Below are 26,989 nucleotides of genomic sequence, written 5' to 3' on the forward strand. Positions count from 1 at the left end.
TTGAATATCTTTGGTATTATAGTATGAACTCTGATATCCACTATGGAATAGAAGATGTGTTTCCCATCTGGCAAATGCTTCACAGTTGTATACCCAAGTAAAAGACTACAGCATACTCACCTGAAACAAGCTCAAACTTCCCTCCACAGCAGCCATGACACAAGATTGTATCATGAGCAGGAAGAAGGTCATTCTGCCCCCACTTTATATTAACGCTAAAGCATCACCATAGCTGTAAAAGCCTTGTGTCAGCAGTGTTTCTTACTAGGTCTGAGCTACTGCTCAACCTCTATACCTGGTGGTCTATTTTTACTTCATTAACTACCAAGTGAGTATTTTTATGCCAGGCATATGCCTTAAAATAATATTCTTTCTGCATCAGATTTGTATATCAAATAATAAGCAAATTTTAGATTTTGAGGATGTATATGAATTTTAGAATTATTATTTTTTATTTTTGAGAATTGTGAATGATAGTTTTAATTGGGGTAGCATTGGATCTATAAATAGGTTTTGGTAGTAAGATCTTCTTTACAATATTAATTTTACCAACCTATAGAGTTTTCATTTTTAGTGTGATTTTCTCACATATTCAGAGAGCTAAAGCTTTTATTGTAAAGGTCTCTCACAGTCTTGTTTAGGTTTATTCCTAGATGTGTTATTTTTATTTTTTTGAGGGTATTGTAAATAGGTATGGTCTGCTTCTCAGTATGCTTTTTTTTCATGTATAGAAAAGCTATGTATTCATGCATGTTGATTCTGTATCCCGGACTCTTCCTAAAATTATTATTAACTAACATTTTTATTGGTTTCTTATTATAATAGTTTGACATTCAGATAATAAGTTAGGTAACAATAAATATCTACTTAAAAGAGACCTTTTTGGAGAAAGCATTGATGAGAAATTGTCAGTGGGGTAAAATTGAATCACAAAGGATTTTCCATGCCAAAATCTGGAAAAAACAAATCTTTATGAAAAAGATAAATAAGTGGCATTGTCTGTGGAGGTTGGGATGACCTTGGCTTACTTGAAGAGTAGACAGAAAATTATTGTTACTGGAGCATGAAGTGGTTTACCTTTGTGTCTCATTCCGTAAAGATTAACCTTAAGGGGAGATTGACGTGGAAACGAGTCATTCAAAAGGATACTCGGGGTTTAGAAGCATGCATCTTAGTGGAACGAGAAGATTTTGTACAGAGGGAAATAGGAGACACACACAAGATTAGGATGAAATTACAGTACAACTTATGTTTTATTTGATAAAAATCATTTTTGAAAATGTTTGTTTTTGAAACAGGGTCTCCATGTGTAGTCCTTGCTCTCTTTTAGAACAATATGTAGTTCAGGCTAGCCTTTCTCTCACATAGATCTTGCCTGTGTCACCCATGTGGTGAAATTAAGGGCTTCATTATTAGAGTTGTACTTTTTTCTTTTTTTTTTTGTTTTGTTTTGTTTTGTTTTGTTTTTCCGAGACAAGGTTTCTCTGTGTAGCCTTGGCTGTCCTGGACTCACTTTGTAGACCAGGCTGGCCTCGAACTCACAGCGATCCTCCTGCCTCTGCCTCCAGAGGGCTGGGATTAAAGGCGTGCGCCACCACGCCCGGCTCTAAGGGCTTCATTATTAGAGTTGTACTTTTTTCTTTTTTGTTTTGTCTTGTTTTGTTTTTCCGAGACAAGGTTTCTCTGTGTAGCCTTGGCTGTCCTGGACTCCCTTTGTAGACCAGATTGTTCTTGAACGCATAGCGATCCACCTGCCTCTGCCTCCCGAGTGCTGGGATTAAAGGCGTGTTCCACCACGCCAGCCTGGAGTTGTGCTTTAAAGTACCTTTCAAGCCTGATGTGAAAGAAAGTAAAGAAGGAAAACAGGATGGAAAGAGGGAACAAGGGCACAAAAGAGAGATGCAGAAGCTCAAGTTAAAAAAAAGATATTAAAAAAAGGAGTAAAGAGTTACATAAATAAAGAAGGTAAGGTGAGGTAAGGTGAGGTGAGGTAAGGAAAAGCGAAGGTAGTACAAGGGAGGAATGGGGAGGAAGGGGACAAGAGGTAGCAGAATAAACCTAATCTGATGTGAAAGAAGTTGACTCTAAGGGAATTGAATTGATGAAAGAAATTAACAGACAATAATAGATATTTAACATCTGAACATGCTTGATACATTGATTCCATACAATTTATTGTGACTTTATATATAGGCAATTTACCTATAAGGTCACAATCCTAAACAAAAAACTAAAGGCAAATAATGAATACTAAGAGTGAGAGAAATAGTCTTATCCAGGGAATATCTAACAATTGGGTCCATAACCTCTTTTCTCATTGTCAGGGGCCAGAGCTGGTCTTTCTCTTTGCTATCTATGTGTTTTAATTTATATTTTGCTATGTCCTTGCTGTAACCCTGTCTCTCCTAAGATGAACTGCTCCTTTAGAGTCATTACTATATTACTAGTCTATCTCCTGGAGCAAGATGTGTTCAACTACACCACATTAATGGATGCCAGCTCATGTGCTCAGTAGAATCAAGTGGCAATTGTCAAAGTATTCTTGCCCTCAAACTAGGATTCAATAGAACATTTGGATGTTTTTTGGAGGCTCATGATTTGTGTTCTCTAACAAGCTCAGAGTATGTCATTATGCACATAATAAACAGGGAAATAAATGAGAGAGACATATGTTTTCTCTGCTTAATACTTACAAGAGAAATCATTCATTCTAAATTATGAATAGAAGTAATTTAATTAATTTAATGTTTATGTGCTTATTAATATTTATGAATGGATATATATGTTTTATATGAAAATACATTTATATCTGAATAATGTTACTTATATTATGTCTTTGCCAAGAGGGCATGATACAATTGAGTAAATATCACAAGTCTTTGACCTTTGAGGTCTACAGAAATAACATCAGGGAGTTTTATTCAAATAACCCACACCATGGGATATTCATCTCTCATGTAAACCTTGAGGTGAGCTTCTTCAATTTGTATCCCTTCTGTCCTACACACACAAATCAGATTTCCAAAGTTGATCTGGAAAGAAAAACTAAGGCAATGTGAGGGTGTGCATACACAATTCCTGTTGTAAAACAGCATTATACCTTTGTTTACTAGTATAGCTGGTTACTACTGATTACAAACCTGGGCCTCTCTGAATGTATCTCAAAAGATTTTTGTCCCAATAGAAAACTAACTCCAAATGTTATTTCTGTTATTATATAATAATTACTTTCTTTTTATTTTATCTACTTATCCAAACTACTAGTTTTTCAAAATGTTCTCGAGTCATCATTCTAATCTATTTCACCCTCAACAAGTTGAATGTATTTTGACATATATCATTCACTTGAGAGCAAAAGGAGGCTATTTTCCGGACCTTTGCACACCTCATGAACATGGCAGTTTTTATTTGCTTATGTACATATTTTACTTACTATTTTCACTCAGTGCCTGCTTTAGTGTGTTTGGGATCTTTCAGAACCAAGATGAGTCTTTTACAGCAAAGCTATGGGAGTAGGATTTTTCCTTGAGTGGCTCTCCACGTTAGAATCCTACTCCCATAGCTTTGGCTGACACTAATGCCAAAATATACTGGAAATTCTGAGTCACTCAGAGGCTTCTTAAATTAATTTCCCAGTGCTTTCAGATTAGTTTGTGAAGAGTCACACTTGATATCATGGACTATATTATATATTCCCATTGGGCTTCTTATAGATATATCAGTATTTTTCACACATTATATTCAAACAATAATAAAATTCTTCATTACTCTATGACCTGAATGGTATTGTTATATGTCAGCCAGTGGTTTTCTATAAGTTGAAGGAAGCAACATGCAATTTCAAACTGAATATTCTGTTTTCTAAAATCATGTAGTTGGGAAAAGATAGCTAAATTTTGATCAGCTATACACTCAAAGATTAATTCAGAAACGTATGACTATAATGATAAATTCTGTGTTAGTTTTACATGCTTGATTTCATTAGAGTCCAGTGATTTTCTGAAATAGATTTTTAGGAGCAGGATTTTGTGTTTGCTCTTCTATCCGTCTCATGATGTAAGAGTCGTGCGTCCTTGTTTTAAAGCATGGCATCGACAACTGGGCTTACTTGCATGCTTTTTTGAATGCTTGGATTTTTTTTAAATGCCTCAAAACTTCATACAATTTGTTAGTGAAATTTAAACAATGATATCTACAGTTTTTAAAAATGAGGTTGCTGACTTTATTTAACTTAATTCTTGATTGAAGTAGGATACCTTACCTAGTGGAAGGTTATTCGGCCATCTAATTTAAATCTGAAACACATTTAGCTTGCTCTTTATCTTTTCTTTCTTTCTTTCTTTCATACTTACTTTCCTTTTTCTTTCTTCCTTCTTCTTTCTTTTATTCTTTATTATCTGCTCCTTCTTCAAAAATATTCGTTTCAGTTCAAATTCCACCAGCCTTCACAAGTGTTCCCCAATGGTGACAGAGTATCTTCTTATCTTATTTTCTATTTAAAAAATGAGCAAAGACAGATTATTGTAAAAATTTTATAAGTGGCACAAATGATCTAAATGTATTTATTACAAATAAAAACATTTAAAACTCTAAGGAGACTAATGAGATAGATTTATTGGCAGAGTCCTCATTATGAAATTACTAGGACATCCATTCAATCCCCAAAACCCATATAAAGAAAGGCAGGTGTGATGGCACATTTCAGGCCTGTAATAGCCGTGTTGGGAAACTGGAGACAAAGCATCCTTGGGGCTTGCCAGCCAGTCAACCTAGCCTATTTAATGAGTTCTGAGCTAGTGGGAGATGCTGTCTCTGAAAAACAAACAGAACAACTTGAACAGTGCCAGAGGAACTACCCAAGGCTGTATTGTGCGTTCTATATACACACACCCATGCACAGACAGAAACAAACAAATTTACATAGTCCTCTTGTTACAGGATTGTTTCACTGAGGGAGCAGATAGTTTCAAGTAGTTAAGGTAATCAAGGAAGTAATAATGGCCCCATTAAACATCACAAATTTCAAATGCATCATGATATGACACACAGTATAAAAATTAAAAGATGATCATCTCATGTCTGTAACTATAGGCAAAAACCCAAATGGGTTTTGGACTTTCTGTAAAAAGAAGGAGGTAATGTCCTGGTATTATGTTTGTAGATCAGAAACAATGGATACAGTGCACCTAATCAAAAAGTTTTCTATAGTAAATACTATTAAAAAATAATCTCAATCAACGTAAAAACAGCTTCCTTTTAAAATTACCACTGAGTTTCTTGAAAAAAAAAAACAACAACAACAACAACAGAACAACAACAAAGAACAAAGGCCAACTTGACAGGATTCTTTTGGTCCCACATTGCATCTTTCATCCTGGTTCTATTTTTTTCCCCCGAAAATGAGTGGTTGGGTTTGTTTTTATATCATTTTGCCTCAGGAACTGTGTAGGGATCTAGTTTTTCTGTGAAGTCTTTGTCCTCAGCTCAGATCTGCCCATACTAATCTGTAGTTTTGTACTGGAAATTTATTAAACAAATCTGTACTTTTTGGAGCATATGAAGGTCTGTAAATACAATGTGGCTTAACATGCTATCCTGTGCTTGAGTTCATATGATTTCCCAAGCCACAGATCCCAGACCTTTGGAGAGTGCTGTGACCATAATCTAGTAGCCTTCAATGCCTACAGAGTACTGAGTGAACCAAGTTCCAAAAGTGTGTTCATCCTAATTTTTCTTATCTTTCAGATTATTAAGATACATATTTGAGAATAAAAGTCTTTCACTATGCAGTTTCTTACTGAGACCTTATTTTACGTCTTAAAATCAAAGCATAGTGGTCCTTTAATCCTGAAATCCATTTGCCTTAGTTTCTTTTGTGGTTGCTTTGACAGAGGATTCTAAACAGAGCAGTTTGCAGAATAAAGTGTTTATTTAGTTTAAACTCTAGATTACAGAAATTTAAAGCAAAATAAGACACAGTAGCAGGAGCTGCAGTGAGCTGCTCACATAACATTCATGGTCAAGAAGGAACAGAGAGTGGCCAGTGCTTACTAGCATGCAGGTGGCATTCTCTATTTTGTTAATTTTGGGGCCCTAGGCTCAGAGAATAGTCCCTCACACAATTAGAATGTATCTTCTCACATCAGCTAATGTAATCATAATAACAGACATTCCCAGAGGCCCATAACCCAGGTGGTTCTAGATTCTGTCAAGATGAGAGTTATTATTATGGTCATAAATAGTGGCCTTTGAAAACACCATTTCAATGAAATTACAAACCAGTCACTTACAGTGTGTCATGTGCCTGGAGTACCATAGCATAGAAATAACGTTCTCTCACTGAGCATTGATCTTTAATTGCTTATGCCCTATAGTGTATTTGCATAGTATAGGCTATGTCCAATTGATAACTACTTGCACCTGAAAGATTACTTTTCTCCAAAGGAGTTTGAGTGAGTAAATAAACCATTCTCAAGGGCTGTCCCCATGCCCAGCAGTAGATGGCCAACACTAAATAACCCCAATGGTATTCTTGAGGGTTTTGCTTTGTTTTGATTTGTTTTCACCTTATAATGTTTTAGTTGGGGACCTTTTCTCATCTTATGGGATTTTTTGCTTGTATATTATGGATTCTGAGTGCTTTTATGGGATTTCTATGTTTGCCAATATATGTACCTCTGTGTCCACATGTTTGCTTTTTGTGGGCTTGTTTGTTTGTCCATTTGCTTTGTCCTATCCAGGTTTCTTTGCTTATATTTTTCTCTTTTTTCCCTTTCTTTAGATGCTTCTTTATGTTTGAATAACAAGAAGCAAGAAAAAATGTGGAATTGGGTGGATGGGTATTTCTAGGAGTCAGAAGAGGGAAAAGGATAACCAGAATGTGTTATATGAAAAATCTAGTTTAATATAAAAGGAAATACAGTAAATAATTTGTGAAAAAATGTTGTGGACTTTGGAAAGTCTGTAGTACCTGGACAGTACTGTAATGTGATGTATTCTAGAGTTTTCAACCAAAAGAAATCCCATTCTTTTCTAGAGAAGATGAAAGACAGCTTGCTGAAGCATCTTGTTATGATGATTTTTGTTTTGGCTGAGGAAATGCTTACACACTTGGGAAGGGCAGAAATGAAGTAGGAGTGACCAGGGTTTGGGGCTTGGAGCACAAAGGATTGTGGGAAGGGAAGAGACAAAGCAGGAAAAGAGGAAGAAGAGACAGAGTCACCATGGGATAGATGAAAAAGAACCATGTGGCCAGAAAGAATTTACTCTGAGGATTGGTGTGGAGAAAAGCCACCCAGATGGAAAGCATATACAAGTATTTATGGGGATACTGGATGAGAAGTAGCCCTGATAGGAATGATAAAGCAAATGACATGGGATGTGGAAATAAGGTAGGTTATTGTGTTTGTATCTGCCCAGTGCCAGGTAAAATGATGCTTATTTAAAATTTATAAGGTGTCTGTGCCTTTCATGGAATGGTAGTGAGGTAACAATAACCACCACAATAAATATAGGCTATTAATATAGGCTATTAATATAGGCTATTAATAATAAACACTTGTATTCTTTCATTGTCTACAAGGGTTCCCTTTCTCAGCCCCTCTCCCACCAGGTTCTCTCTCTTCATCCACTTCTGATTTCTATTTTATTTCCCCTTCTGAGGGAGATTCAAGCATATTCCCATGGGCCCTCATTACATAGCATCTTTAGGTCTGTGGAGTATAGAGTTGCTGGCCTGTACTTGATGGCTAATATCCACTTATAAGTGAGTACACACCATGTGTGTATTTCTGGGCCTGGGTTACCTCATTTTGGATCATATCTTCTAGTTCTATCCATTTGCCTGCAGATTTCAAGATCCCCTATTTTTCAATAGCTGAGTAGTATTCCATTGTGCAAATGTACCATGGTTTCTTTATCCGTTCTTCAGTTGAGGGACATCTAGGTTGTTTTCCTATTTCTGGCTTTTATGAATAAAGCTGCTACGAGTGTAGTTGAGCAAGTGTCCTTGTAGTATAGAGAAGCATCTTTTGGGGATACGCCCAAGAATGGCATAGCTGAATCTTGAGGCAGAATTATTCCCAATTTTCTGAGATAGATCCAGATTGATTTCCAAAATGGCTGCACAAGTTTTCACTCCCACCAGCAACGGAGGAATATTGCCCTTGCTCTAGCTGAGACCCTTAGTAGCAGGGCTTATGGAAACTGAAAAGGCCACACTCTGTCCAGACAGGACTCCTAGTGGAGGGAGGGGAACACCAACTAACCCACAAAAAACTTTGAGGCAAAATGTACCCTTCCTACAAGATGTCCTAGAGGTTCAACACAGCAGCCAATTGAAACAGATGCTGAGACTCACAAGCAAACATTTGGCAGAACACAAGAAGCCTTGTGAAAAAGTTGGGAAGGAGCAGATTAGAAGGACCTGGAGAGGACAGAAACTCCACAAAAGACCAACAGAGCCAACTAACCTGGGCCAAGGGGAGCTTGCAGAGACCGAAGCACCAACCAAAGGCCATGCATGAACTGGACCAGGGCCAGAGTTACCCAATGGGCTGCTTGGTCTTCATGTGGTTCCCTAGTAAAGAGAGTTGGGCTGTTTCTGACATGGACTCTGTTGCATGCTTTTCAATCACTTTCCCTGGCAGGGCTGCCTTGCCAGGCCACCAAGGAGAAGAGGATGTGACTTATTTACTGGAGAACACTGGTGGAGGTGGCTCCCCTTTTCGGAGGGGCAGGAGATAGGGTAAAGAAAAGAAGGAAGGAGAGGGTGGATCTTGGAGGAGAGGAGTGAGGGGCCTATGGTTGGAATGTAAAGCGAATAAATAAATTAATTAATTGAAAAAGTCATCCATTCATTTAGACTTTTCCAGTCATGTGGAGTACAGGCTTTAAAGTAAGACCTAATGATTCTTTGGATTTCCTCAGTGTCTGTTGCTATATTCCTCTTTTTATTTCTGATTTTGTCAATTTGGATATTGTCTCTCTTCCTTTTAATTAGCTTGACTAAGGATTTGTCTGACTTATTGATTTATCTCAAAGAGCCAACTTTTAGTTTTGTTGATTCTTTGTATTCTTTTTGTTTCTAAGTTATTTATTTCCACCCTGTGTTTGATGTTTTCCAGCCAGCTACTCCTCTCTGGTGTGTTTGCTTATTTTGTTCTAGAGCTTTCAGATGCATAGTTAGCTTGGTAGTGTGAAATTTCTCCAATCTTGTTATGAAGGTTCTTAGTGATATAAACTTTGCTCTTATCACTGCTTTCATTGTGTCCCATAAGTTTGGGCCTGTTATCCCTTCATCGTCATTGAATTCTAGAAAGTCTTTCATTTCTTTCTTTCCTGGTCGTTGAGACGAGAGTTGTTCAGTTTCCATGAGTTTAAAGGCTTTCTGCTGTTGTTGAGGTCCAACTTTAATCCATTGTGATCTGATAAGGTACAAGGGATTACTTTAACCTTCTTGTATCTGTTGAGGTTTGCTTTATGATAGATTATACACTCAATTTTGGAGAAGGTTTTGTGTGGTGCAGAAAGGAAGGTATATTGGTGTGTGTGTGTGTGTGTGTGTGTGTGTGTGTGTGTGTGTGTGTGTGTGTGTGTGTAATGTTTTGTAGATATCTGTTCAGTCCATTTGATTCATAAATTTGGTTAGTTTCATTATTTCTCTGTTTAGCTTGTCTCAATGACCTTTTATAGGTGAGAATGGGATGTTGAAGTCTCCCACTATTAAAGTGTGGCGTTTGATGTGTGATTTAAGCTTTAGTATTGATTATTTTTACAAATGTGGGTGCCCTTGCATTTGGGGTATAGATGTTCATAATTGAGATGGCATCTTTGTGGATTTTTCCCTTTGGTGAGTATAAAGTGTCCTTCCCCATCCCTTTTGATTGCTTTTGGTTGGAAGTCTATTAAATATTAAAATGGCTACTCCCATTTTTTCCTTTGGGTCTCTCTGCTTGGAAAAAGGTTTCCCAGCTCTTTACTCTGACATAATGCTTCTCTTTGTTGCTGAGTTGTCTTTCTTGTTTGCAGATAAATGATGGATCCTGTTTTTCTATCTACTCTGTTAGCCTGTGTCTTTTTACTGGGGAATTAAATCCACTGATATTGAGAAATATTAATGACCAAAGATAATTGATTCCTGTCATTTTTATGTTGATGCTAGTGGTGTGTGCGTGTGTGTGTGTGTGTGTGTGTGTGTGTGTGTGTGTGTGTATAAGAGAGAGAGAGAGAGAGAGAGAGAGAGAGAGAGAGAGAGAGAGAGAGAGAGAGAGAGAATGAGTCTTTTCTTTTGGTTTTGCTTGTGAGAAATTATTTATTTCCTGTGTTTTCTTGGGTGCAGTTAGCACTCTTGCTTTGGAGTTTTCCTTCTAGTGTCCTCAGTTGGGTTGGATTTGTGGAAAACTATTGTTTATATTTGGTTTTGTCATGGACTACCTTGTTTTCTTCATCTGTGTTGACTGAAAGTTTTGCTGGATATAGTGTTCTGGGCTGCCGTCTCTTAGGGTCTGCATGATATCTTCCCAGGTCCTTCTGGCTTTTAAGTTCTGCGTTGAAAGGTCTGGTGTAATTTTAATAGGTCTGCTTTCATATGCTTCTTGGCTCTTATCCCTTGTAGCATTTAATATTCATTCTTTGTTCTGAACATCTAATGTTTTGATTATTATGTGGCAGGAGGATTTCCTTTTTTGGTCCAATCTATTTAGGTTAGGAAAATATCCTTCAGTGATTTTATTGAATATACCATAGAATAATATAATAAATTACAAGAAATGTGAAAAATGTTCACCTTTAAAACATTAGAACAAAGTGTTTTGGCATAAGTGTGTGAAAATAACATTCTATAGACTGGTATAAAAACAATGAAATTCACATAAAAATAAGCATTCATGTACTTGACATGCAAAATCAGCATGAATATACATAGTCCATCTTCTGTATGAGAAAAATTGACATTTTATAGTATATTATATGATAGCTTTATAGAAACTCACATACTTTCAATATTCTTTAATGACAAGTTCTTTCCAATAAGAGAATTCCAATAAGACTCTTGTGAACAAGGAAACAGAAGTGAAAAATGAGACAGTAATTACCTTATTTCTTCCTGAATTATAATTTTTAAGAGCTTCACTCCTGCCCTATAAGATGCACTTTGCTAGAATTGTGCTGCTCCATTCTCATGTACTGTTTCTGAGACTTTATAGGCCCAATAAGGTGAGATAAAATACAATCTCTAGAAGGAAAGAAAGAAAACAAAATGATTTTTGGCTAATAAAACTGTTTACTTTTTAAATTTAATATATAGTTAAGTGTTGCTTTTTTTAATGCATCTGGAAATTCTCTAGTTTAACATATTTTCTTAGTCTAAGAGTAAATGCTGTAGCCAGCAGGTGAAAGTTGGTCTATCAGAAATTTTAATGGAAGAAGAGCCTGTGGCCAAGAGGTGTGGGAACCAGGCCCGACTGGGCTGCCTGCCTGTCTTGCTGTTGCATGTCCTGGTTTTAGCAGGTTCCGTGTCTGTGCTTATGGTGGTTAGCTAGTCATGGTTACCGCTCTGAGAACGCACCCCTCCCTTCCTTGGGACTCTCCCTCGTGTGTGCAATTACCTCTTGAGGGATTTCACCTGCGAGTGTCATTCTTTTTTCTTTTTCCATTTTCCTGCTTTGCTGCCTATAAAAAGGCTCTTTGGACACTGAATATAGGCCGCTACTCTCTTAGCACGAAGGACCCGCTGTTTTATTGTGTGTTAAATCTGCAGTCCCTCGCCCTTGACTTGGTACCATGGTGGCGCAGGTGCCACAAAGAGAATCACATTTTGTACCTCAAATTTAATGTAAGAACATCAGGGATCCAGGTGAAGAAACTTCACCTAGATGGCACACCAAGAACGATATTAAAATGTCCTCTGAGCTCACCAGATTCATATGATGATATTTTGTTCATTTAAGGCCTTAAAAGCTGAAAAGAGAGAAGGTGGCATTTCACTGATGCAGCAACTGACAGAATGACTTAGCGGCCGGTAGTGTCCCTTCAGTATCCCTTGTTGCTGAAAACCAGCATGTAAGGGTTTGTGTGCAAACACACTTGAGGGCATCTCTCTCTTGCACCGAAAGAACAAATGTCATTTGTAACAAAATGGCCATGGATTTTCAGCACAAACCTAATGCTTCATAGCACTACAGTAATAGTAATCATCTATGCTCACCAAGAAGACCCCTTTAAATAAGGAAGAAGAGTTATGTCCATTAGTCTAAGTACTCACTGACCAATCTGCAGTGACAAGTGTGGGCATAATGGACACTGGGACAGAACAGTTAAGGGGACAAGTTTATCATAAACTCTGGGAAACCTTGTTTCCTTTTATGAGAGCATACCGGGATGTAGGTAAAACCGGGTGAAGAAAGTGTTCCTTCCTTGGGGGAAAACTTGTGTTTTTTGACCTGAAGGAAAGCTTTCCCTTTTAAAAATTATGTTCAGCTGATGAGTCATTTGATTGTTTAGCAGTGTCACTGAGCAGCTTTAAATAACCGTAAACATCAGTGCAGTACCTACAGTTATGGTGAAGATGTCTTCAGATGAAAGGCTCATATTTTGGTGCAGTGTTTAATGTTCATAACAAAATGGTACAATAATAAACTAACAAACTGAAAAAAAAAAGACTCTGAAAGTTTAGGTAAATTGACATGGTTATATAACAGGTAACCAATTAGTCTACCTTAACTAACATTTAGGAGTGCTTCTATGAATGACTTCTTGTATTGGCCCATTTCTTGACCTTTCTTTTTGCAGCACTTTTATAGTCCAACTCATGAAATATCCTGCTAAGCCCATTTAGACATAAAATCAAAGTCCCTATTCCCTACTGGCGATGGATTAACCTCAAACCTGTCTTCAGCAGCTACCACCTGGAATAAGTTAACAGAAATCCACTACACTGCATACCTCCTGTCACTGACTTCTCAGCCAGCTGATCCCCACATCCCAAAGTTTCTCCTGGCTTATAAATTCTAACTGTTAAAAATAAAATTTAATGATTTTTTTCCCTTTGATAATTTTGTATGTGTATAAAGTATATCTCAATGACTATAGCTCTCTACTCCCTAACGTCCCTCATGTTATTATTACTTCTCCCAAGCTGCTGCTAATTATTTTTCCAACATGCGCATATATTTTGTTTTAAATAGAATAAAAAATATAGTTTCATTTCACAGAGGGCCCTTGGAATTATCATTGTTATTTCGCAAATTTCCCCTCATAGGACTTTACTAACTTGTTGAGTGCCTTTAAAGAGTAAGCAATCAAGTGCTGTCTTTCTCTTCAACTCCAAATTTACAACATTTTCTAATTTATATTTAAAAATATACACTCTAAGAGTCCTCACTGTTGCTGCTCCACTGGAATTTGTGTGTGCCTATGAATATATTTCTCTACATGTCAGCAATATTATGCCTGTACCTTGAAGAATATTGAAAGTAAACCCCTGGTATTTAAATGGAAAATACCACAGATAACTGGATTTTATTAAAGGCCATCTATTTTGTCATATATTTTAATTAAAGGAAATTTATTTTTCATGTATGCTTATGCAGTTCCAAAATACAAATGTTAATATGATATCAACAATCACTCATTCATACTCTTTTGAGTATGATATTTACTTTAATTGCTATAAATAATTATCCTGTTTTGTTGATTAACACTAATAGATATATATTGTGCATTTTAAAAGATTGTTTAAAAAACCCTAACCCTATTATGTGTATTCCTGCTTGTTCTGTTCTGTCGTCCCGTTCCTGTTTATCAGAAGGTCCTATTTATCTCTACTTCCCAGTGTACCTTGTTCCAATAAACTAAGACAACAGCAGCACCTGTCTGCTGCAAATATGCTCAGAATTCAATAATAGATTCTGATGAAAACCAAACAAGCAGAGAATACAATGTGGAGATAGAAATGTTCAAATTTCTTTTTCTCCATTTGTACTCCATTTTTGTTTGGCTCCTGCACTATTTTCATTTTGCCCATGCCATAAAAAACTGCATTTCTTACTACAGCTGGCAAAGGCAGTATTTATGATTAAACTTCGTTTTGTGCATGTGTAAACTTCGTTTACAACTAAATATGACTTGAAGTAGAGTCTGTTATGAAGTTAATATAAGCAAAGACACTATAAATTTATAGCTTTTTGTATTACCAATCTTTAGTGAGAATAGGTTGCATTCTCTTAAATAAAATTAACATTAAGATTGCAAAAATTCACTAGGTGTTGATTACAGATTGGACTGTGTGTGTTTTTCTTAGTGCTGCCTTAAGGGTAGACATTTCCATTTCATTTAGAGGTTGTCTTACCTACCTTTACAAAGTGCTTTTCAAGGCTCACTATAAATATCCCCAGGTTTTAAAGATGATCTTCCTGAAAACATTCAAACAGATTTCAACACAAAGTATTTCTTCTCATTCACTGGGTTTGGTACAGTAAATAAGCCACACAGTGTCTTTCAAATAAATGAGAAAGCAGCCTATTTCCAGAATACGATCTAGGTTGGATCTAGACCCCAATACACTAATTAGTAACCACTAGCTGTTTGCTCATATCTTTTGTATTACTCATTTAGGATCGATATGGAAAATAAGACGGCAAAAATATACTAGAGTCTGCACTGTTGATAAAACAGGGTGGAGAAGAGAGGACACCAGACCAGTCATTATTTGATGCAGAATAGAATGAGAAAGGATCTTGAAAAAATCTGGAATGATTGGCATTTTCCTTAACAAACACCCCGTATACATATAAGAAATGAAGTAGTTAATATTAAGGACGTCTATAGATGTCACCGCATTGACTTTCTTTTATTTAAAAATCCTAAGTACTTGTGTTTTCTTTTATGCTTGATTAGACAAGGTCTTACTATTAGCTGTGGATGGTGAGCTGTTAATCAGGGATAATCTATATATTGCAGGCACAGTCCAGCCTGATCTTCCAGGGTTGTGAGATTCCATGCTTGTGTCACTAGGCAAGTGACTTATGTTTCCATAGGATATATTTTGGAGAAAGAAGAATCATTATGTCACTAACAGATAAATTGACTTAACTTCAATTCTAAAAGTGAAGAATGTTAAAATCTATTTGGTAAACAGGGACTGAGAAACGGTTCAGAGTTCAATATTCTTCTAGTGGAGACAAATGTGGTTTCCCGCATTCTTCTCAGGTGGCTTAGAAACACATGTAACTCCAGTTCCGGGAAATCTGATATTCTTGTATGACTTCTGCAGGCATTCTCACACATATGCTGGTATACATACACACATATACAAATAAAGCTAAAAATATATAGTTTTATAAGACACAACTAGCTATCCAGCAAATAATGAACCTCATACTTAACTCCCAACCGTTACAATTAGTAAGCCTTGGGTCTGAATCACGACTTACACCACAGAATCCTTTGTGATATACTCCAGTTTTATTAAATTGTGTCTCTGGAATTACATGCAAAATTATTAAGGCCCAAATTTTGAAGGTGAAATCTTTTAAATATAGAGTGGGAGAGACAGAAATAAAGTTATATAGAGGCTTGGAAATTCTCTCTCTCTCTCTCTCTCTCTCTCTCTCTCTCTCTCTCTCTGTCACACACACACACACACACACACACACACACACACACACACACACACACACCCTAACTCTCTCCCTCCCTTTGTCCTTTCCCTCCCTTCCTCCTTCTCTCCCTCCCTCCTGCCCTGCCCTCTCCTTCCCTTATTCTCTGCCTCCTAAGTTCTTTTGATATAGGAATAAAATTAAAAGACTGTCTTCCCATACAATTATGCAAATTTTATGTAATATAAGCCACACTGATAAAACTGCCTAAGGAAATACATTACCTGTGATGTTTATTTTATGTATACATTTTTGTTAATCCTATAAGGTAACACCAGTAGATAAATATAAATACTGTTTCCATATATATAATGTAGATGTTTATAAGTCAACACCAAGGCAGAAAAGAAATCTTTTCTGAAAAGAAGAACTACTAACATTTTTATATCTAGGTACATATGTCTTGATGTAATCTAAGAACAAAGTAAAATTTCTTCCTATACTCATGACAATTTAATTTCCCTGCCCTGATTTCAGTTCACCACACTTGTCACTATCTAAGAACTTATCCTGAATAGATTATCATTGCTATTCTCTGCTCTGTATTCCAGTTTAAACATTACTTGCCCTAGTTCATTCCTGCATTTTACAAATTATAGGGACACAATGGCGATGCTGCAAGTGCTACAAGGGCTGTGTTATTGGCTTATGTGAAGGAGAAAACTGTCCAAACTGCATTTAAAGATGCTTTTAAAGATCATATGCTAATAAACTGTCTCCCATCATACACAGACACTTAGGCAAAACAATGTCTTCTAGCTCTACATCCTCTCTTACTGACGGTCTTAGAGCGGAAGTGCCCGGTCCCTGTCACTACTTTTTAAAAAGACCAAGATCCTCTTCCTTATGCTCAACTGAATTCCCACCTTTTATCATCAAGTTTGTGTCTTTAGTTTTTTCTTGAGAGTCTATAAAATGCATTTCCTTAAAGACCGGAAAGGGGAGTCTTTATGATTGAAAATTGACCAAATCACACAAACTCCCTTAATGGAAAGAATTTGTGTCATAAGTTCAGGAATAAATGTCTTCAAAGAGAAGAGTACCAAGTATTAAAAGGTAAACTCAATTTTAGCATGCAGATGTCTTGACTTACACAAAACCTGACAATTGCAGGTTTGAACAGCTTATTATATAGTTATTGCTGCCTCTTCAATAACTCATTTTGATATTTTGTAATTTGCCAAAGTGTGCCTTTGTGATCCCACAGGCTCTTAACTACTTTGTAATGAGTGTGTATGAACAGATGGAAAATGTTTTCAATTTCAGAGAAAACCACTAATGGCTGTCACCAGCTATTAGGAAGGCTCAGGAGGCTCCATTTTCTAAAGAAGGGTGTTGTCATGAAACTCTTTATTTTTTAATGAAATGTTTGCTCATTTATACCTAGGTTGTAATTTAAGACTTCACAATTCTAAACATCTTAGAAGTATAGTTGGAAATTATTCAGTGCTAAATAGCCTGGAAATCTAATCTCTAAAATATCACCTGAAAATGCTACTGCCAATGTGGGTCATTTGATTAGAAAAATGTGAACTGCTACAAAAACAGTTTCACAAAAGAGGCAGATAGATATATTTAAAAGTATTAAATGAATCTTTAATCTTTGCTGATGATTTTGAAATAAAAACAAATATGTCTTCTCTGCTTAATCTGTATTCCAAGTAAACAATTCTTCTTAAAGGAAAGCTCATCGTATTAATGGTCAGAGAAGAAGCTGTCTGCAAACCATATGGTATCCCATTTTCACAGGCATATTTCTGGTCTAATTAATTTATTTTAGATCACTGTTACCCTCTGTTTTACCTAATAAAATACTTCAAAACTAAATACAGTGCCATACATTTGAAAGTTGAGTAGGCCATGTATATGTAAGGCTTAATCAGCAGAAATTATATAAACACACACACACACACACATATATGTATGCATGTATGTGTATATTATGGAAGAACAATTACTTTCTTAAAGAAATTGTTAATATGGATGACTTTATGATTCAGTGTCTTTCATAATCAGAAAACATATTTTATTAAAGATATTTCCTTTCTGTAAAACAGGTGGCCAAATACCATCCAAAATGCCAACAATTATACAACTTTCAGGAACATCGTGTGAATTTTTATAAATAAAATTGTTGACAGATATATGTGCCTCTTAATAAGTATGTTCTGGTAGAACAAACACTATGAAATTTATGTGATTCAGGGATCTGTCAAGGACATGTTGGCTATTGCTCATGCTACACCAGCGTGAAGACAGAGCACTGCACAGTGCTGGTTCTTGTGACACAGTGCACTGTAGCAGCAATGTTTCCAGTAAGGAGAAAAAAAAAAAAAAAGACAATACTTTAAAAAAATAAAAATACTCTGGAGTCTTCTATTTTGTTTAAAATTACTTTTGCATGAAGATTTAGTTATTTGGAAAAATTCCAAAAGTAGATTAAATTTCATGGAGGACATCAACTGATTATCCAATACAAATTAGTCAGTCCTGCAGACATATATAAAATTAGGAAAAATACCTGCAAGTAACATTATGCAGGATGAATCTGTTACATTTAGAAATACACGTCATAAACATATATGTAAGAAGAGAAAGCAAGAAATGTAATTGTAATCTCAAAATGTAAACGATAAAAATTAGGACAAACATGTATCTTTTATTTATAATTACTTTCCTAATGCATACTTTTTAAAATTTATTTTTTCTAACTTCATTTTTGAAACTGAACTGACTTTAGTATTCTTTATTTTGTAGTGATAAATCTTGATGTGGTATAGTTAATATATCATATAAGCTTTAATTCGTGTTTTAACATTTTTTTATATAAGTATGGCCTTCAGTATAGATGAATTTATTCTTTACATCTTTAACTTTCTCTCATCCTAATATTTTTAACTACTTTATTATAGAGGATGAAATAGAAATGATAGAAGTAATGCTGAAAGAAAAACACAGTAAAGCAGTGGAATAATTTCATTTTGGCTAATAAGCATAACATTATGACATCTGAGAAGGTAATATTTGAAAAAATAGTACTTCAAGTAAATGGCTGAAATGTTCTGCACTGACAATAAACCATCCACATATTGAAGATTTCAACAAACCTCAAGTAAAGAAAAATGAATAAAAGTGCTCTAATTAGGTGATAATGACATCTTTCTGGTATGTTGTGTGGTAAGAATCAAGAATGTGATGAAATCAAAGATATCAAGATACTAGCAGATTTCTCACCAGAAGCAGAGCGAGAAGACAATGTCATGAGGCTAATAATGTAAGAAAAAGCCGTATATCCTCACAGCAAAAACAATACCAAATAAAGGGCTAAAGTGTTCTATTCTATGTTTCAGCTAAAAAATAAAAAAATTAAAAAACAATCACAATCTTGTTCACATAAAATAAATTGACTAGCACTGTATTATTTTGATGGGTTTTTTTTTTTTGGACATTTTTACAAGGTCTCCTAAAGTCCCCAATCTAATGAGAGAGAAAAATGCAATGAAGTGCTGCCTCTCATTTGTTAAGTTTTGGTCATTTAAGAAATGTATCTGTGATCTAAAAGTCCTCCTTGGGGAGACCATGAGTATTTTTCTGGAAGTAATAATCTAAATAAGAGTAAAATAATGCTTAAGCATCAATAACAAAGGATTTCAATGAGTCTATTACATTACATGAGTGACATGAATTATCTCCCCTGGAGCACAGACCAGATCAGAAACCATCAGGCTGATTCCACGGCAGGCACTGCACCATCGCGCCAGTGTGTACATCTTGCCTGGTAGTGTAGCAGGCAGGATATAGAAGACCTTTGACCTCTTGTAATAGTTCAAGAAAAGGAAATGGCTGTGAGTACTCAACCTTAGGTGGGACATCTACATTACCTTCATCTCCAATGCTCAGAGAACAGTCCTCAAGGAAGTGTAGGAAGAATATTAGAGCTGGAGGAAAAAGAGAGTTGTGAAATGCTGACATGGCTATTTCACTCAAACTCATCATACCCTGGTTACCTGAATAAATCATGTAAAGTATTATCCCAGCATGGATAGAGGAAGTACACATGAAGGCCCAACCCTACATGAGAAATGTTGCAGCTGATGGCTGAAAAGAAAAATAGCCACTATTCCTGGGGTTGTAACCACTAGTTGTCCATACTACATTAAACGGCACCATACTCACTTTCTGTATGTATATGAATATGAATGTGGACTTTGTGTAATACTACAAAATATTACAAAGCAAGGTCAGTAACAATGAATATCATGTGACAATGAGCACCGTGACCAACAGCAGCGACTTGTTATAAAGACATACAATATTTTGGGAGTAATCTGTGAGTTTTTCTTTTTTTGAGGCCCACTTTGTGACATGGACCCCATATCTGACAGTGCTAACGCAATCAAGAACCAAAGAATAGATGAGTCATAGGCACAGAGGACAACTTACTACTATTATTCTGCCAGAGGAATAAAGCAATAAAACAACTCTCAATGATTTATTGCTGCACTCAGGAAGGGTGTCACTCAACCTTCACTGCAGAAACCCTTGCATCAGATGTTAATTAAAACAGAGATCTAAAAATGCACAGAGAGTAAGAGACTTTGGAACACTCAGCCCTAAATGGGATGTGTTTATCAAAAGCCCCCTTCCTACAAGGCCCAGAAATATATACAGAAAAGTTGGAAAGATCATAAGAGCCAGAGGTTCTTAACTGGTTCATATTAGACAAAATTGCAGCATGGAAGAAAGGAAGTAGAACCAAATTGCAGTCCCTACCCAAGAATCTATTTGCAAGTGATTTGTCACTACCAAAGGGAAAATCCATTTTCTTCAATGGAATGTCAGTGAGTATATTAACCATACTCCAGAGCAGAGCTTATGCCCAGGTGAATTGCCCAACACAAAATGATTTATTAGTGTGTGTGTGTGTGTGTGTGTGTGTGTGTGTGTGTGTGTGTGTGTTTGTGTGTGTGTTTTGTTTCAGTATTTGGTATTTTTGTCTTATCAGTTTTCTTTTTTTAATTTTTAATTTATTATAATTTATTGAGATTACATCCTGATTGCTATCCCCTTGCTTGTATCTTCCCATTCCTACCCTCCCTCCCTCTTCCACCCTATTCCACTGCCCTCGATCTCTGATAGAAGGAGACCTCTTTTTAAATTTTTATTTATTTATTATGGATACAGTGTTCTTCCAGAGTATAAGCCTACATGTCAGGAGGCAGCACACCAGATCTCATTATAGAGGAGTCATCATGTGTCTGCTGGGAATTGAACACAGGATCTTTGGAAGAATAGCCAGTGCTCTTAACATCTGAGCCATCTCTCCAGTCTGCTCCCCTGCAACCTATTATCAGTTTTTCATTTTCTTTTCTTTTTTCTTTTTGTTGTTGTTTTGAGTTTTTTAGTTGAAAGAAAGAAAATAGATTAAAGCAAGAACATAAAGTTGAGTGCACAGAGGTGTACAGGAACTGGTATGCACTGGGAAGGTGACATAATGTGACCAAAATTTTATTCTATAAACACATGTGATTAAAAGAAAACACAAAACAAAACTAAAGAAAATAATTGAAACCAAGAAATGAGGAAAGCTAAGGTTGGGAAGATTAGTTGTTGATGATCTGGGGAAAGCAGGAGGGAAATGTTGGGTGGATATCATAAAATATTTTTATAAACATGTAAACTTTTCAAATGCTAATAATTAAAAAATTTAAAAAATGGCTAGAGAAATGTCTCCAAATTCCACTCTTTCCCAGTTAGGTCTCTTTTCTCACTGTGCCACATGCTTATGGGTCAGACGGGAGCCCTCAGCTACTGCTCCAGTGCCATTCTTTCCTGCCTGCTGCTATGCTTCCAAATATGATGGTTATAGACTCACCCTCTGAAACTCTCATGTTCCATTAAAATGTTTTTTTCTATAATTTGCTTTGGTCATGGGACTTTGTCACTGAGACTGATTTGATAAAGACCTCCCATTTAGAACCAAGTTCTCCAAAGTCTCTCACGTGCGCATGTTGTGCAGCTATGGACCTCTGTGCTGATTACTGGAGGCTGCAAAAAGCCTTTCTTTTTGATGAGCTTTGAGTGATGCTCTGATGTGGGGCTACAGCAATATGTCCTTATGAGTCATTTTATTGCTATTTCCTTTAGCAGAGTAATAGTAGTAGATTTTACCCTAAGCCTATGTTGTAGTTAGTCTCATGTTCTTGGTTGGCTGGTTTAGTATTGTCATCTGTGGGTTCAATATCATGGAGTGGACCTCAAATCCAATAAAAATAGTTACTTGAATAACATTTGTGTCGCTGTTACACCAGTAAGTCTTGTTGTGTTTCCTTTCAACAATTGGATATAAGATTTCTGGATTTGTACTCCTTGTTTTCCTATAAAAAGACATTAAGATATAGATACATTAATTTATTTTGAATATACTGTTTAGTTTATGGATATATCACTATTTCATTCCAATTCCAAACTCCTAATAAAGCAAGATTTTCTTTTTTTTCCTTTTTTTTTTACATATGCATTGATATTATTACACATATATACAATAAACTACCTATAGCAAGAAGAGCCATGAAATAATCAGGAAATATATAAAAGTTATATTCATAGTGTTTTGGTTATTTGTATTTGGCAGCCTTGAAGAAAACTTCATTCCTATATTGGTGCTTCTAAAATTCTGAATGTAAATCAATATCTATCATATCTAGCCATTACCAATTTAAAACATCTATCTAAATCTACAAACATTTTAACCCTTAAACAACTAAGCTTAATTGTAAGTCTAAACTACCTGGTTTTAAAGCCCATCAGAGACTTGAGAAGGAATCAAGTCTTAGCAGCTTCCAAAATGAGAAAATGATAGAGACAGTTTGCTGCCTAAACAGTCATCCAACACTCTCTATAACATTGGAGCATCATCTTCAGATTTTCTAAAATTGCAATGATAACTTATATGTTTCCACCTCATGAAAAGCTCACATTAAGAAGGCCTTCTCCAAGGGTTTCACGCCATCCTGTTGACTTTTGCATATCTATTTCTACTTAATTGCATCTCATAGATAACTCTCAAACTATTTAAAGTAGGTTGTATCTTTTGCTTTGTCTCTTATTTTTTCTTGTTTATTTTGCTAAAGGTCACTGAAGTAAACATTTTGAGGATGATAAGCTGTAAAAAAAAAAAAAGTGTTGGATTTTCATTTTCTTTTACTATCCACACAAATTTTTCACAGCTTACCATCCTCAAAATACCATTTAATTACTGAGGTTTTCAGAATGCAGATTGGTCTTTCATCATTTCTCTGTCATTACTATTTCCATAATTTTTATCAGTGTCAATAAATTATTGTCATTTCTATGAGAATCACTAAATTGCTGACCATTTTTTGTACACCCTTAGAATAGCTATTTTCTTTTAATTGGATTTCATAGGTAACTGTCATAAACTATCTCAAGTTTTTTATAATTTTTACTTCATTGTACTTTATTCTTGTATTTTTATTTTGGCTTAATGTCATTGAAGTAAAAAAGTATAATCTTTTCAATACTAATAATAGTCTTGGTAGCTACACTAGTATTCCTATTTTTTATTGTAGCAATAACTCACCTTTAATCTTATATTAGCAAATTCTATTTATTATGTAACTTAAATGTATTTTTGCAGGCCACTGTTCATGGTTATCTGAATTATGACAGCCACCTCTAAACATTTTGCTTCAATTTCACTTCTGTGAAACAGGAGAGAATTTTTCATTGAAAACATTTTTATACAGTATATTCTAATTATGGCTTCCCCTACCCCATCTCCTCCTAGTTACTTCTTACATCCCTCATCACTCAAATGCATAGTTTTTCTTCTCTCATTATAATATAAAGAGCTACATATAATAATGATATTAATAAAATAAGTTTAAAACCAGAATAAGACAAAGCAAAGAAACAGAAAATAGAAGCCAAAACTAAAAGTAAAATAAATGCACAAAAATTATACACAAGTACTGAGACCCAAACATTGATACACAGAGAAAAACTATAAAAATAAAATCAGAAACTTTAATCCATATGCCAAAGATGTTAAGATTAAACAACAACAAAAGTGCTTAGGCATAGAATTGTGAGGGGAACAAAATTTGCAAATACTATTAAGTTCATTTTGTGTTGGCTGTCAACTGCTGAGTATAAGGCCTGCATTTAAGTGTGGTTTTTCTCCCTAGTAAGATTCTGTTGGTGAAAACTATATTTTTAAATTAGTGCTTAGCAATTAAAGATAGTTTCTAAGTTAGGGATGAGGCTTGTGTCTCTTTTGCTCTAGGTGCTGGCACCCCATCTGTGCTGGCCCTGGCCATGGTGACACGCATCCATCCTGTTGGTCTAGAAGGTCTTGTTTCCTTCATGTCCTCCATCCACACTAGTTCTTATAATCTTTCCATCTTCTCTTCAACAGGGTTACCTGAGCCATGAGGGAAGGAATGTGTTCCCATATGTATTTGTTCCAATTTACTTCAGTGGGAAGCCTCTTCGATGCTGGCTGACCGAACACTGATCTATTGATACAGCAAAATGTCATTTGGAGCCATTTTATTGTTATGCTACCTCAGCAGTCATTTCTGTTCCTTTAGCAGAACAGAAGTTTTTGGTTTTTCTCTTGGGACTATGGTGTATCTAGTCTCAAATTCTTGGCCATCCAGAAAATATCAATCACGGGTTACATCTTATGGATTAAACCTTAATTCTACAACTTTTGTCCCACTATTGCACAAGATTTCAGGTTGGTGTTTACCATTTCATTTTACTTTTGTAGTGGGCAAAATAACCATTAACACTACTCAATAAGTGGTAAAGACTCTAGGTAATCACCAGATTGGCTTCTTCATGTTCAGTGAGTTATATGGCTATTGTCTTAAGCAATAGAGTCTTGGCATCCTTTTATGGAGACCAACTGATAACCTTGGCAACAGTCTGGACTGTTTGGGAGTTTCTATTGGCCCTTTTGGCCAAAACCTAGATTAGGTGTAACCCATTCCCAGCACTGGAGGTCTCATTTGGCAGTGAGAAATGTCTAGTTTGAGATTTTTGTCTCTCCCATTATTTGGTGATGATACCAATTTAGATTCCTTTCATGTGAATGTATCTCTCTGTATTCTCTATTTTACTGCCCTCTTCTCCCCTCCTCCCTGGGTGATCCTCCCATGCCAGCCTCCAGAGGAAGATTTTATAGAACTGTAGATTTATTTATATTGAAGTTTGTGGAGGCTCATAAGCACTTAGATTAAAATTTAGTATGCCTAAAACCTTTATATCGCTGTTCATGACTGACTCCTGATAAATTACTAACTTCACTTACTCTCCTTCCTTCCTTCAATCACCCAGTTATTTACATTGCTGGTAGAATGTATTTTATTCAGAATAAATGTACATGATAAATTTATAACCTTAATACATATGGCCGCCATCCCTTTCATCTATTTTTCTCTTTCTGTTCTTATCATTCTTCTATGCCTTTTAAACAAAAGAATTATCTGAAATAGCCTTTGCCCCACAGTTTTTAATGTTTATTTGTGCTGTGCACATGTGTGTATGCATGCACGAATGCATGTATGTATATGTTAGTCATTATCCAATATGAAAATTTTTAACTGTTTCAATAATTACAGAATATATTCCATATGGCTTTGTCTGTGCCATCATTTCCCCTTAATTGTTCTTTATGGCATGTGATATACTATAGTAAATATATTTGGAGACCTAGTGATTTCCCATCAGAAACACTTTTAAACAAGTAACTGTCAATACAGATAGCATAAATGAAACCTGGCAGGACAATTTGATGTATCTGTTTTATGTCATTCAAAATTTTTAGTTTAAAATATTATTATATTATGTGCCTTCTCCCTCCTCCATCCATCTTTTCTTTTTTACCCTTCTTTCTTCCCCTCTCCCAAATTTATAGCCTATTTTTATTTAATTACTCTGGACACACACACACACACACACACACACACACACACACACACACACACTCACACACACACAATACAAACAAAGAACAACAAAAAGGAAAACCATCAACAGCATTATTCTTTTACTAGGATGACAGATATAGGGTGTTTGTCTAACAACGTTTACTGGATGTTTATTCCTCCATTTTTATTGTGTTTCAGAATTTTGACAGTTCCTTGTGTTTATCATTTATTTTTATATTACCCATTTTAATTCATCATTCGACTGATATGAAAAAGGCTTTCTATAACTTCCATATGTTTTATTTCATTTAATTCTCAGAGAAACCCCATTTTATATAGTTGAGAGACACACTTAGTATCGGTGGAATTATACATTAGAAAGAAAGTTTCTGAGAGTTAAGGCAAAATGTCACCCCTCTTCTGTATACTGACATTCATGCTGCCATCCCTAGACTAGGCTTAATCCTGATTCAGTGAGTAAACAAGCTATTGACTTTTACAGAAATGGTACACTAACTGATCTGTAAATTTCCTATTGGCTATAAAGGTCCTGGAAGGTTTGTATTCTTGAAGGAGGTAACAGTTTTTGAATATCAGGAGAAAACAATCTTTGTTGTTAATTAATTCAAACTTTTAAGTATCACAAAACTGAAAGCTAGGCTTATATTGGCAGTCTCTTTTTACCAGTAGCTCACACTGCCTATGCGTACAAATGTCTGGTCATGATTTTCAAAGATATTCACAGATAGGCTTCCAATCCTCCTCTTGAGGTATACTTTCTTTTTGTCATTAAATTTATGACATGTTTACAGAAGAGGAATTTTTACAGATGAGAATTAGGTAAGAAAATCAAGATTTCCCAGAAAGTCTTCACTTAGCCTGAGATTGAGATCGACACTGGGACTCGATACTGGGACTCTAGGTGAGAAAGGTAAGGAAGAATGGGGAAACAGAAGGATCCAGAGGGTTCTAGAAACCTAAAAGAAGACCGTTAAGGCTGGTTGATCTGAACTCAGGCGGGTCAGCTCAAACTACTCTACCAACCAAGGACAATGCATGCAATAAACCGAGAACCCTATCCAGATCTGACCAGTGGACACTACCTTCTCCAGAATTGTGTGGAGAACAGGGACTGACTTGGACATGAACTCTGGTGTCCCCTATTTGACCACTTCCCCTTGGTGGGGAGACCTGGCTATACTCCGAGGAAGAGTAAGCAGGAAACCGAGAAGAGACAGGATAGGCGTACCACTTATCTTTTCCTATCTTTCTTCCTATGCTTATTTTCAGTTGGTAGTAAAATTTATAATGTATACTTTCCTGTATTCTAAATAAAAAAAAACTCACTCCTTGACTTTTATAAGTAGATGAGAT

This window comes from Acomys russatus, chromosome 28, assembly GCF_903995435.1.
Source record: "Acomys russatus chromosome 28, mAcoRus1.1, whole genome shotgun sequence".
Classification (NCBI taxonomy): Eukaryota; Metazoa; Chordata; class Mammalia; order Rodentia; family Muridae; genus Acomys; species Acomys russatus.